This window comes from Pseudophryne corroboree, chromosome 5 (assembly GCF_028390025.1).
Source record: "Pseudophryne corroboree isolate aPseCor3 chromosome 5, aPseCor3.hap2, whole genome shotgun sequence".
Classification (NCBI taxonomy): domain Eukaryota; kingdom Metazoa; phylum Chordata; class Amphibia; order Anura; family Myobatrachidae; genus Pseudophryne; species Pseudophryne corroboree.
The window spans coordinates 602,039,821-602,053,811 of record NC_086448.1 but is presented as its reverse complement, the minus strand read 5'-3'; the positions used below and the strand labels follow the sequence as shown (position 1 = coordinate 602,053,811).

The window sequence follows — 13,991 nt, the reverse complement described above, 5'->3', positions numbered from 1 at the left end:
TTGAGAATATTCACCAAGGTAATGGCGGAAATGATGGTGCTCCTGCGGAAGCAAGGTGTCACTATTATCATGTACTTGGACGATCTCCTCATAAAAGCGAGATCAAGAGAGCAGTTGCTGAACAGCGTATCACTTTCTCTGGAAGTGAAACGGCAACACGGCTGGATTCTATATATTCCAAAGTCGCAGTTGGTTCTTACAGCTCATCTGCCTCTCCTAGGCATGATCCTAGACACAGACCAGAAAAATGTTGATCTCCCGATAGAGAGAGCTCAGGAGCTCGTGACACTGGTCAGGAATCTATTAAAACTAAAACAGGTGTCAGTGCATCACTGCACTCGAGTCCTGGGAAGGAGGGTGGCATCATACGAGGCCATTCCCTTCGGCAGGTTCCATACCTTCTATTGGGACTTACTGTACAAGTGGTCCGGATCACATCTTCAGATGCATCGGTTAATCACCCTATCCCCCAGAGCAAGGGTGTCTCTCCTGTGGTGACTGCAGAGTGCTCACCTTCTCGAAGGTTGCAGATTTGGCATTCAGGACTGGGTCCTGGTGACCACGGATGCAAGCCTCCGAGGGTGGGGGGCAGTCACACAGGGAAGAAATTTCCAAGGGCTGTGGTCAAGGCAGGAGACTTGCCTTCACATCAATATCCTGGAACTAAGGGCCATATACAACGCCCTAAGTCAAGCGGAGACCCTGCTTCGTGACCAACCGGTTCTGATCCAGTCAGACAATATCACCGCAGTGGCTCATGTAAACCGCCAAGGCGGCACAAGGAGCAGGGTGGCGATGGTAGAAGCCACCAGAATTCTTCGCTGGGCGGAGAATCACGTAAGCACACTGTCAGCAGTGTTCATTCCGGGAGTGGACAACTGGGAAGCAGACTTCCTCAGCAGGCACGACCTCTACCTGGGAGAGTGGGGACTTCACCAAGAAGTCTTCACGCAGATTGCAAATCGACGGGAACTGCCACAGGTGGACATGATGGCGTCCCGCCTCGACAAAAAGCTAAAATGGTATTGCGCCAGGTCAAGGGACCCTCAGGCGATAGCTGTGGACGCACTAGTAACACCGTGGGTGTTCCAGTCGGTCTATGTGTTTCCTCCTCTTCCTCTCATACCAAAGGTGCTGAGAATTGTAAGAAAGAGGAGTGAGAACAATACTCATTGTTCCGGGTACCAAGTCCTTCATGGCCAATCCGGAACTGCAAGAAATGCTCACAGAGGACCCATGGCCTCTGCCTCTCAGACAGGACCTGTTGCAACAAGGGCCCTGTCTATTCCAAGACTTACCGCGGCTGCGTTTGACGGCATGGCGGTTGAACACCGGATCCTAGCGGAAAAAGGCATTCCGGATGCAGTTATTCCTACACTGATAAAGGCTAGGAAGGACGTGACAGCAAAGCATTATCACCATATATGGCGAAAATATGTGCTTGGTGTGAGGCCAGGAAGGCCCTACAGAAGAATTCCAGCTGGGTCGATTCCTGCACTTCCTACAGTCAGGAGTGACTATGGGCCTAAAATTAGGGTCCATACAGGTCCAGATTACGGCCCTATCCATTTTCTTTCAAAGAGAACTGGCTTCACTGCCTGAGGTTCAGACGTTTGTTAAGGGAGTGCTGCATATTCAGCACCCTTTTGTGCCACCAGTGGCACTTTGGGATCTTAACGTGGTGTTGGGTTTCCTGAAATCCCACTGGTTTGAGCCATTTAAGACTGTGGAGCTAAAGTATCTCACGTGGAAAGTGGTCATGCTGTTGGCCTTAGCTCCGGCTAGGCGTGTGTCAGAATTGGCGGCTTTGTCATGTAAAAGCCCCTATCTGGTTTTCCAGATGGACAGGGCAGAATTGCGGACTCGTCCGCAATTTCTGCAAAAGGTGGTGTTATCTTTTCATTTGAACCAACCTATTGTGGTGCCTGCGGCTACTTGTGACTTGGAAGATTCCAAGTTGCTTGACGTAGTCCAGACTTTGAAGAATTATGTAACCAGAACGGCTGGGGTCAGGAAGACTGACTCGCTGTTTATCCTGTATGCATCCAACAAAGTGGGTGCTCCTGCTTCAAAGAAAGCTATTGCTCGCTAGATCTGTAACACGATTCAGCAGGCTCATTCTGCGGCTGGATTGCCGCATCCAAAATCAGTGTAAGCCCATTCCACAAGGAAGGTGGGTTCTTCTTGGGCGGTTGCCCGAGGGGTCTCGGCATTACAGCTTTGCCGAGCTGCTACTTGGTCGGGTTCAAACACCTTTGCAAAATTTTACATGTTTGATACCCTGGCTGAGGAGGACCTTGTGTTGCCCATTCGGTGCTGCAGAGTCATCCGCACTCTCCCGCCCGTTTGGGTGCTTTGGTATAATCCCCATGGTCCTTACGGAGTCCCCAGCATCCACTAGGACGTTAGAGAAAATAAGATTTTACTTACCGGTAAATCTATTTCTCGTAGTCCATAGTGGATGCTGGGCGCCAGTCCCAAGTGCGGACTTTTTCTGCAATGCTTGTATATAGTTATTGCTTCAATAAGGGTTATGTTATAGTTGCATCAGGGTTTATCTGATGCTCTGTTATTGTTCATACTGTTAACTGGGTAAGTTTATCACGAGTTATACGGTGTGATTGGTGTGGCTGGTATGAGTCTTACCCTGGATTCCAAAATCCTTTCCTTGTAATGTCAGCTCTTCCGGGCACAGTTTCCTTAACTGAGGTCTGGAGGAGGGGCATAGAGGGAGGAGCCAGTGCACACCAGATAGTACTAAATCTTTCTTTAGAGTGCCCAGTCTCCTGCGGAGCCCGCTATTCCCCATGGTCCTTACGGAGTCCCCAGCATCCACTACGGACTACGAGAAATAGATTTACCGGTAAGTAAAATCTTATTTTTTTTAGACGAGGGAAGCATTTCTTACTTTACGATGTGAGCATTTAAAACATAACTTTTATTGGTATTACTTTCATAAAAAATTACCTAGCAATTTGAGAAACATATTAGTGAGAAAGTATATATAAAGTGAATTGTGCACTGTGAGTGATTAAATAAAGTGCTTGAAACAATAAAAACTGATTCACTGTGCTCTGAATATTGCTTCACTCAATTTCTTATTCTAAATTCGTATCACTATTTATGTATATTTAATTATTATTTTTAATTCAATATTGTTCATGGTACATGTTATGTATAAATACAGATCAAGACAACGTAACTTGCACGTGTGGTGTGGAAAGGAATAGCCCTGGTATAGAACAGACCTCAAATTTAAATATTGAAATCAAGGGGGCTAGGACAACAGTCCCTAGATAAATCACCCGATGGTATAGTGTGAGTGGTTCTTTCCTTAGAATGTAATTATTTGTAAATAATACTATGTCATAGGTTCCTCCTGAAGGAATTTCATTGGCCCGTGGCTCAAATATAAACACTGTTAGTTAATCTTCCATATCACCAGGCTTTATTAATTTATGATCACACACAGTAATGAGCTTGGCGTGTATTACTCAAAAAATTCATAGATGCTTAATGTCAGCAGTACTTAATTGGTTAGGAAGATATTAATGTTTCTCCCCTAATACTGCTAATGCATGTAATGTGGATGCCTCCCTTTAGAACGAGTATGTCTGTTCCGTGCCAGGAGGGTTCCTTTCACTTAAAGCAATACTGGGATTGCACACACATTATAAAGGTGGATGAGTGTATTCACACCGTATGTGCACCCTATAGTCTTATTGCTATCATATAACAGCTGGTATACACATATGTTATCACAATGTCCCACAGTTTAAATATTGCTGTGAGACAGTATTTAATGTATATACATGTGCAGCGTAACGGGAATGCTCTATTGGGTTGCCGGCTGTCGCTATTATGATCAGCTGCCGCGTGGGGTTAAATAACCCCTTACTGCTTGATTAAATGGGCGGATGTACTTCCACTGTGTCTCTCAGTTTAAATATTACTGCGAGGCAATTACCAAAAAATTCAATAGAGACATTCCATTACAGATTACAGTCTTACAAAAACATTCTGATCTGTTGTTATGTAAATTAGTTCTCTCCTATTGTGACAAGGTTTCTATTAACATGGCTTGTCGTTTATGGCTGTCCGCAGCTGATATAGGTTGCCTGCATTACATAGTGGTATTCTATGTGCTCCCTATATGTGACAGCTGTTATCTTGTGTGCGGGTTCTGACACACCGGACCTTAGAATTCTCAATTCCTACATAACATTACCCTAACACTAGTGATATTTAGTTTCCTATTCTCCTATTCTATAAGCATATTGAGCACAGTGACCAGTGAGCGGGCTTAGCGGCCCCGCTCGGAAACGCCGACGTGCACGTTTCGCAAAATGCTTTAACGAGGCAAACCCGATTGCCTGATCCATAGTGATTTTAACAGGACACTCAGCCTATCACATACAAATTTGTTATCACATGATTCACGGAGCCGTTATGTAAGCTTATATGAGCCGCATGACGTATACGGACTCATCACCGTGAACCGCATGATTAATTACATTGGTCCCTTGGTAATCTTATTCCTGCTTTTAAGGAAACATAAGGAGCTAGTTATTAAGTGGACAATTAATCGTAGTCCATATTAATATGCTCAGGCAGGAGCAATTGTCCCATTCGGATACACGTAAAGGTCAAAAATGATTCATTGAAAAATAATAAATAAATAAAAAATTGATCACAGTCCTTGTTGATGTTCACAGCCAGCCCCGTTACTGCTGTTATAATGTTAAATGCATGAACATTGTGATGTGCCGCTTAAAAATCCTCATGATGAATGTTATGTCGTGTGTCATAAAAATGATAAGTGATGCAAGTGAATAAGTGAATAGTGCACTGCTGGTGCCATACACTGCTAGACAGAAAAAAAAGCTAGTGTATGATATGGATTTTATTTTTATATAGAAATAATAATAATAGTGAAGGTTGGTATAAACTGAAATAGTGGTAAGTGATTGACGGAAGGGCTAATTATATAGCTGTTAGAGATGAAAAAAGTGACTGATGATAAAATACGATTGTGGTGACAAAATAATCTAAAAATCACACGTGAAAAAAGTAAGAAATAAAAATTGAGTGCGAGTGAGAGAAAGGTATATAGTACGGGAAATTTCCCTATGAACCTAATTCCATCCTCCAAACTTTGGGTACCCTAATACTCAATCATTAAGTGGGATATTTATTGGTTAAATTAATAATTGTAAGTCCTCATATCAATCATCAGTGTGTCGGGAACTGAAGAAAAAAAAAAAAAAGAAAAAAAGAGAATTTGTGATCAACAATGTCTATTAGCACTTTAAAAATTATATTGGTGGCCAGACTGTTCAAAAAAGAAAGACAAATTGTTCTCTGATATTAATAGGAGAAATAAGTTTACCCATAGAGATAATCCATAATATAACCTTAGTAATAACAAGTAGATTATTACAAAATGGGGAGAGATAAAAAGGAATCAAAATATGTATATGGATAACATAAATTATTAATACTAATTGATGAAACAGATTGATCCAGAAATTACAAAAAATTAAGGAATATCCCCATCTTTCATAAGGGGTGAGTCCTAGGTTGGTATCTTTATTATGTCCATATTTGACCGTAGGTCTGCTTATGAATGATTGTTGCACCTCCAAAATAATGTTGAAGGTGGGGTCGTGGGTACATATTTTGAATGTACAAAAATGAATATCCCTTTAACAATAGGTATAAGGTAATTCTAAAATGACATAAAGCAAAATTGGTGAAGAAATCGTATGAAAATATTGGGGGATTATTATTTGGTCCCTCTATTATCTACAGATGGAGATGGGCAAGATTAGGTGGAGGAGGAGTTCCATATTTGTCGATCATGTTCATGATACCAACTTAAGGTCACGATTAGGGCTATCATATGGGGCACTATGTAGAGTCATAAGAAGGGTAAATAGCTATTACTCTCATTCAGGCCTTTAGGGTGCAAGCTGTCCATCAGAAATATCATTTTGCACTCGAACCTGAGTAAGTCCCCATCAACATCTCCTCCCCGAATACCCGTCTCAAAGTGTTTCATGCCGAATGCTTGAAGGCCCTTGGCAGTTCCATTAAAATGTTAAAAGTAACATTTTTCAAACAACACAAGCAGTATATGCTCTCATAACAATTAGTAAAATACAATTACAATTAATATAGCATACAATATGATAAGAATTCTTTCTTTATAGTACCATATAGATTACAATTACACTGGCGTCCCAGTGTTTAGTAAAAATGTCCCGCAAAGACTAATCACAGCCTTGTTATTAGTGAAAAAATGTTTAAATATATATTGACAGATAATTACCCATGTGTTGGTTCCTGAGAAATTAAATGAACAGGGTCCATATAGTTGTAAATACACATATACGGGTAAAGTTAAAAAAATAAAATCAATTTCTGACGAACGCCGGGCGCTCCAGCCGGCGTCTTTCTGCAGGAGCACTGATACCGATCCCCGTGCTGTGCTGCAAACGTCCGGTACTCCGCTCACCCGCACAGAGTGAATGCTGCTGGCCTCCGCAGAGAGGTCTAACACCCGTGACGAGGAAGCGAGCTTTGGAGTCCTATATACAGGTCTATAAAAGTTTTCAAATACCGGGATCATAGCCGTAACCAATACACGGCATCTTTCAAATCAATTGATTTTATTTTTTTAACTTTACCCGTATATGTGTATTTACAACTATATGGACCCAGTGTAATTGTAATCTATATGGTACTATAAAGAAAGAATTCTTATCATATTGTATGCTATTGTAATTGTATTTTACTAATTGTTATGAGAGCATATACTGCTTGTTTTGTTTGAAAAATGTTACTTTTAACAATTATTAGATAAAGAATTTATTGATATATTATCCGTATAATTCTACCGAGTCAATTATTCCACATGACAGACTGCACACTTTAGTTCTTTTTGGTACAGTGTACATATAGCGCAGAGTATACAAATATTTTTTTCCTGTTCCCAATTAATTGGCAAACCTAGCAAGTTGCCTTACTCAGCTGCTTTTGATACACTTCTAATTACTTTCTTGATATTAGCGCCGGAAGAATATCAGATAGGGACAGGTGTCCTGTTCTGTTTGTTCTTTAAACCTTCTTTTTGGCTATATAATTAGCCCTTCCGTCAATCACTTACCACTATTTCAGTTTATACCCACCTTCACAATTATTATTATTTCTATATAAAAATAAAATCCATATCATACACTAGCTTTTTTTTCTGTCTAGCAGTGTATGGCACCAGCAGTGCACTATTCACTTATTCACTTTCACCAATTTTGCTTTATGTCATTTTAGAATTACCTTATACCTATTGTTAAAGGGATATTCATTTTTGTACATTCAAAATATGTACCCACGACCCCACCTTCAACATTATTTTGGAGGTGCAACAATCATTCATAAGCAGACCTACGGTCAAATATGGACATAATAAAGATACCAACCTAGGACTCACCCCTTATGAAAGATGGGGATATTCCTTAATTTTTTGTAATTTCTGGATCAATCTGTTTCATCAATTAGTATTAATAATTTATGTTATCCATATACATATTTTGATTCCTTTTTATCTCTCCCCATTTTGTAATAATCTACTTGTTATTACTAAGGTTATATTATGGATTATCTCTATGGGTAAACTTATTTCTCCTATTAATATCAGAGAACAATTTGTCTTTCTTTTTTGAACAGTCTGGCCACCAATATAATTTTTAAAGTGCTAATAGACATTGTTGATCACAAATTCTCTTTTTTTCTTTTTTTTTTTTTTCTTCAGTTCCCGACACACTGATGATTGATATGAGGACTTACAATTATTAATTTAACCAATAAATATCCCACTTAATGATTGAGTATTAGGGTACCCAAAGTTTGGAGGATGGAATTAGGTTCATAGGGAAATTTCCCGTACTATATACCTTTCTCTCACTCTCACTCAATTTTTATTTCTTACTTTTTTCACGTGTGATTTTTAGATTATTTTGTCACCACAATCGTATTTTATCATCAGTCACTTTTTTCATCTCTAACAGCTATATAATTAGCCCTTCCGTCAATCACTTACCACTATTTCAGTTTATACCAACCTTCACTATTATTATTATTTCTATATAAAAATAAAATCCATATCATACACTAGCTTTTTTTTCTGTCTAGCAGTGTATGGCACCAGCAGTGCACTATTCACTTATTCACTTGCATCACTTATCATGATTATGACACACGACATAACATTCATCATGAGGATTTTTAAGCGGCACATCACAATGTTCATGCATTTAACATTATAACAGCAGTAACGGGGCTGGCTGTGAACATCAACAAGGACTGTGATCAATTTTTTAATTTTTTATTTATTTATTATTTTTCAATGAATCATTGTTGACCTTTACGTGTATCCGAATGGGACAATTGCTCCTGCCTGAGCATATTAATATGGACTACGATTAATTGTCCACTTAATAACTAGCTCCTTATGTTTCCTTAAAAGCAGGAATAAGATTACCAAGGGACCAATGTAATTAATCATGCGGTTCACGGTGATGAGTCCGTATACGTCATGCGGCTCATATAAGCTTACATAACGGCTCCGTGAATCATGTGATAACAAATTTGTATGTGATAGGCTGAGTGTCCTGTTAAAATCACTATGGATCAGGCAATCGGGTTTGCCTCGTTAAAGCATTTTGCGAAACGTGCACGTCGGCGTTTCCGAGCGGGGCCGCTAAGCCCGCTCACTGGTCACTGTGCTCAATATGCTTATAGAATAGGAGAATAGGAAACTAAATATCACTAGTGTTAGGGTAATGTTATGTAGGAATTGAGAATTCTAAGGTCCGGTGTGTCAGAACCCGCACACAAGATAACAGCTGTCACATATAGGGAGCACATAGAATACCACTATGTAATGCAGGCAACCTATATCAGCTGCGGACAGCCATAAACGACAAGCCATGTTAATAGAAACCTTGTCACAATAGGAGAGAACTAATTTACATAACAACAGATCAGAATGTTTTTGTAAGACTGTAATCTGTAATGGAATGTCTCTATTGAATTTTTTGGTAATTGCCTCGCAGTAATATTTAAACTGAGAGACACAGTGGAAGTACATCCGCCCATTTAATCAAGCAGTAAGGGGTTATTTAACCCCACGCGGCAGCTGATCATAATAGCGACAGCCGGCAACCCAATAGAGCATTCCCGTTACGCTGCACATGTATATACATTAAATACTGTCTCACAGCAATATTTAAACTGTGGGACATTGTGATAACATATGTGTATACCAGCTGTTATATGATAGCAATAAGACTATAGGGTGCACATACGGTGTGAATACACTCATCCACCTTTATAATGTGTGTGCAATCCCAGTATTGCTTTAAGTGAAAGGAACCCTCCTGGCACGGAACAGACATACTCGTTCTAAAGGGAGGCATCCACATTACATGCATTAGCAGTATTAGGGGAGAAACATTAATATCTTCCTAACCAATTAAGTACTGCTGACATTAAGCATCTATGAATTTTTTGAGTAATACACGCCAAGCTCATTACTGTGTGTGATCATAAATTAATAAAGCCTGGTGATATGGAAGATTAACTAACAGTGTTTATATTTGAGCCACGGGCCAATGAAATTCCTTCAGGAGGAACCTATGACATAGTATTATTTACAAATAATTACATTCTAAGGAAAGAACCACTCACACTATACCATCGGGTGATTTATCTAGGGACTGTTGTCCTAGCCCCCTTGATTTCAATATTTAAATTTGAGGTCTGTTCTATACCAGGGCTATTCCTTTCCACACCACACGTGCAAGTTACGTTGTCTTGATCTGTATTTATACATAACATGTACCATGAACAATATTGAATTAAAAATAATAATTAAATATACATAACAAATAGTGATACGAATTTAGAATAAGAAATTGAGTGAAGCAATATTCAGAGCACAGTGAATCAGTTTTTATTGTTTCAAGCACTTTATTTAATCACTCACAGTGCACAATTCACTTTATATATACTTTCTCACTAATATGTTTCTCAAATTGCTAGGTAATTTTTTATGAAAGTAATACCAATAAAAGTTATGTTTTAAATATTGAAAAAATATCTTTCTTTCTCTCAGTGCGCCAACGAAGAGACAATCCTTTTCTGTTCCTTGTTGTTTTTCACTGTTATTGTCTATGGCAGCACCCCCTATGGCATGAAAGCATAATTTTACATGTATTAATACAATTTGGGGATTCTAATATTGATTAAACCTATAAATTCTGTCTAGTGCAGAAGACGTCCCTTACCCCCATCTCCCTGCATGTACTGTTCAATTGGTTGGGCATCTCAACCTTCTTGTCTTCTAGCACAGCGTTAAATAGTGATTCAATATACTAAGTAATTACTGATAATCATTCATAAATAGTTACAAAATAGTTCATTTTCAACCCGATTGCTGATTCACATACACCATGGCCACATTCAGTTTAACCAAGGATTTGGACGATACACGGGAGAGATTGAGGAACAGTATTAATGTAGTGTTCGATGGTGATATATCATCAAATGATCCAACAAATAGTGATTGGAGGGATGATCTATATTCCTTAAAACAGGTTTTGATTAAACAGAGCAAAACCTGGTGGAATAAAACCACCTTCGATAGCTATATCAAAAATAAAGTGACCCCTAGAGGATTAAGACCAAAAGTGTTCCCCGCATTTGAATTAGCTAATACTGACTTACAAAAGGAATGGGAAAACATCCTGTCCCAATGCTCTATGGAACAAAGTTCTAATCAAACACGATGAGATCCTCCTCAACAAGTATACGCAAGAAATTGCAGTCTTAAGGGGGCAAACTCAAACAATTTGAATCACTGGATCAATTCCAATCAACATACAATAAGTATAAGAAAGAAATTGAGGATATTGAAAAAATTATCATTGAAAGGAAACGTAGAAAACTACATAGGGATGTAACTGATTTTGCACAAAATAAAGCATACAGATGGAAAACCTTTGGACCTCGCAATAGAACCAATAGTACTACTCACTATACAACCTCAGATGTTGATTCATCTGAGGGAGAAGGTAATCTGAGTATGTTCAATAGGGAACGGAGCAGGAATTTTTTAGAGAGAACCCCGAAGGAGATGCGCGAAGGTATAGGACGAGACAGTATAAGATCAGGCGGGGGAAAGGGAGAAAGAAGAAAACGCGCTACACGCGACTGGAGGGAAGAGCCGAGGGAACAGAGAAGGTATCAAAAATAATGGAGGACCAATTACGTATAATCAATCTAACGGATCATGTCCTCACAATTGACCAAATCTCTCTCCTGACTAAGGGACTCTCTTTTTCCCCCACTCATAGACCTGACCGATTCGAGTGTGAGAAGGACTTACACCTTTTCACGCGTAAAATCCTCCTAAAGAAGTTCTTTAAAAATAAGGAGGCATTCCTAGAGCAGGCAACATCAATCAACAATCCTGCAACCACTGCTTCTTTAACAACAGAAGATCAATCTATTTTAAGAATACTAGAAGAACTCGACACTGACAATGAGAGTGATCAATTCGAGTTACAACCATTTGATGCGACAAAGATCAAGAAGAAATCTACGTTTTTCCCTGATTTCAAAATTTGCCCTCCAGTAAAAGTTTTTTTAGATCTGGTCTCTAAAGATTTCAATACTCTTTTCAAACAACAAGAATCATTTCCATTTGAACAAGATAACCTCACCGAAGGAGAGAGATTTGCTCTTAAACAAATACAGGAATGGCAGGATACCATCGTAAAGCCATCTGACAAGGGGGGTAATGTGGTCTTATGGCCCAGGACCTCATATATAAAAGAGCTAGACAAGCAACTGAAAGATCGTACATGCTATAAGCCCCTCACATTCAATCCAACTTTGGATTTTCAAAGACAATATATGGATTTGATCTCACAAGCATTGTCAGATGGAATTATTCCCAAGAAGGATTTTGATTTCCTCAAAATGGATAAACCAACGATTCCCACATTATACTTACTCCCCAAAATCCATAAGAATGAGACCACACCTCCAGGAAGGCCAATTGTGTCTGGTGTGGGTAGTTTGACGGAAAAAGCGAGTATATATGTGGATCAGTATTTACGACACTTTGTTTTGTCTTTACCAGCTTATGTTAGGGACACAATGGATGTCCTAACCAGGTTACAAAACATTAATGTCCCATTAGGAACATGGCTGGCAACGTATGACGTTGAAAGCTTGTATACCAGCATCAGCCATACCAATGGAATCAAAGCAGTGAAGTTTTTCTTAGACATGAGTATACAGCATGAATTTAATTCATTTCTTCTCTCATTGTTGGAGTTTGTACTTACCAAAAACTATTTCACGTGTAACGAGCGGTATTACCTCCAGGTTAGGGGCACAGCTATGGGGACGGCTTTTGCCCCCACATATGCTGGCCTCTACCTGGGATGGTGGGAACGAGAATCGGTCTTCCAAGACAGTTATGAAAAATATACGAACCATGTCATACTGTACTTGAGGTATATTGACGATATCCTCATCCTATGGGATGGGGACCAGGCTCTCCTGAATGAGTTTATTAACATTCTTAATAAGAATGATCTTAACCTGAAGCTCACAGGTGAAATGAGCCAGAGAACAATCAATTTCCTGGATCTTACAATCAATATTGAGGAAGATGGCTCGATTTCAACAGATATGTACAGGGAAAAAACTGCAACAAACAGCATCCTACACTCAAGTAGTTCACATCTGCCAACCACCATCAGAGGTATACCAAAAGGAGAATTCCTCCGGACTAAGAGAAACTGCTCTGATATTTCAAAATTTTCACTGAGAGAACATCAACTGACGGAAAGGTTGAAACAACGGGGATATAGTAACCGGGTAATCAAAACTGCAAAACGGGATGTCAAAACATACACCAGAGAATCTCTACTAGTACCAAAAATAAGAACCACCCAAGAAGAACCGGTGAGATTCATTGGCACTTTTAATAATAAATGGCGAGAGATTAACACAATCCTGCAACGACACTGGCCAGTTTTGAAAACTGATGGTGATCTGAATGACATACTCCCACAAAAAGTTCAGTGTAGCTGGAGGAGGACACGTAATCTTAAAGACATCCTAGTGAGGAGCCACCTAACATCTAGAAAAAAACCAATATACCATAAGAAAGGGTCTTTTTGCTGCAGACAGTGCAAAGCCTGTCAATTTATGGTTTCTAAAACCACTTACAAAGATGCTCATGGCAAGAAATGGTATATTGACAGTTACATTGACTGCACAACAACAGGTGTAGTCTACCAACTAATCTGTCCTTGCAATAAGGTATACATTGGTAAAACCATAAGGCCACTGAAAGTAAGACTGCTTGAACATGTGGGCACAATAAGGAATGCAAGGCAAGATAAAGCCAACTTTAAATCCCTTACCCCCATTGCCAATCATTTTCTACTGCACCATAATGGAACTGCCAAGGGCCTTCAAGCATTCGGCATGAAACACTTTGAGACGGGTATTCGGGAAGGAGATGTTGATGGGGACTTACTCAGGTTCGAGTGCAAAATGATATTTCTGATGGACAGCTTGCACCCTAAAGGCCTGAATGAGAGTAATAGCTATTTACCCTTCTTATGACTCTACATAGTGCCCCATATGATAGCCCTAATCGTGACCTTAAGTTGGTATCATGAACATGATCGACAAATATGGAACTCCTCCTCCACCTAATCTTGCCCATCTCCATCTGTAGATAATAGAGGGACCAAATAATAATCCCCCAATATTTTCATACGATTTCTTCACCAATTTTGCTTTATGTCATTTTAGAATTACCTTATACCTATTGTTAAAGGGATATTCATTTTTGTACATTCAAAATATGTACCCACGACCCCACCTTCAACATTATTTTGGAGGTG

At 39.4% G+C, this 13,991-nt stretch overlaps 1 protein-coding gene across 1 annotated transcript in view; it reads left to right on the top strand.

Moving 5' to 3' along the window:
- The window catches only part of SEH1L (SEH1 like nucleoporin), a 215,494-nt gene that overhangs the window by 162,519 nt on the left and 38,984 nt on the right, over positions 1–13,991 (top strand). The gene's annotated exons all lie outside the window — the stretch shown is intronic.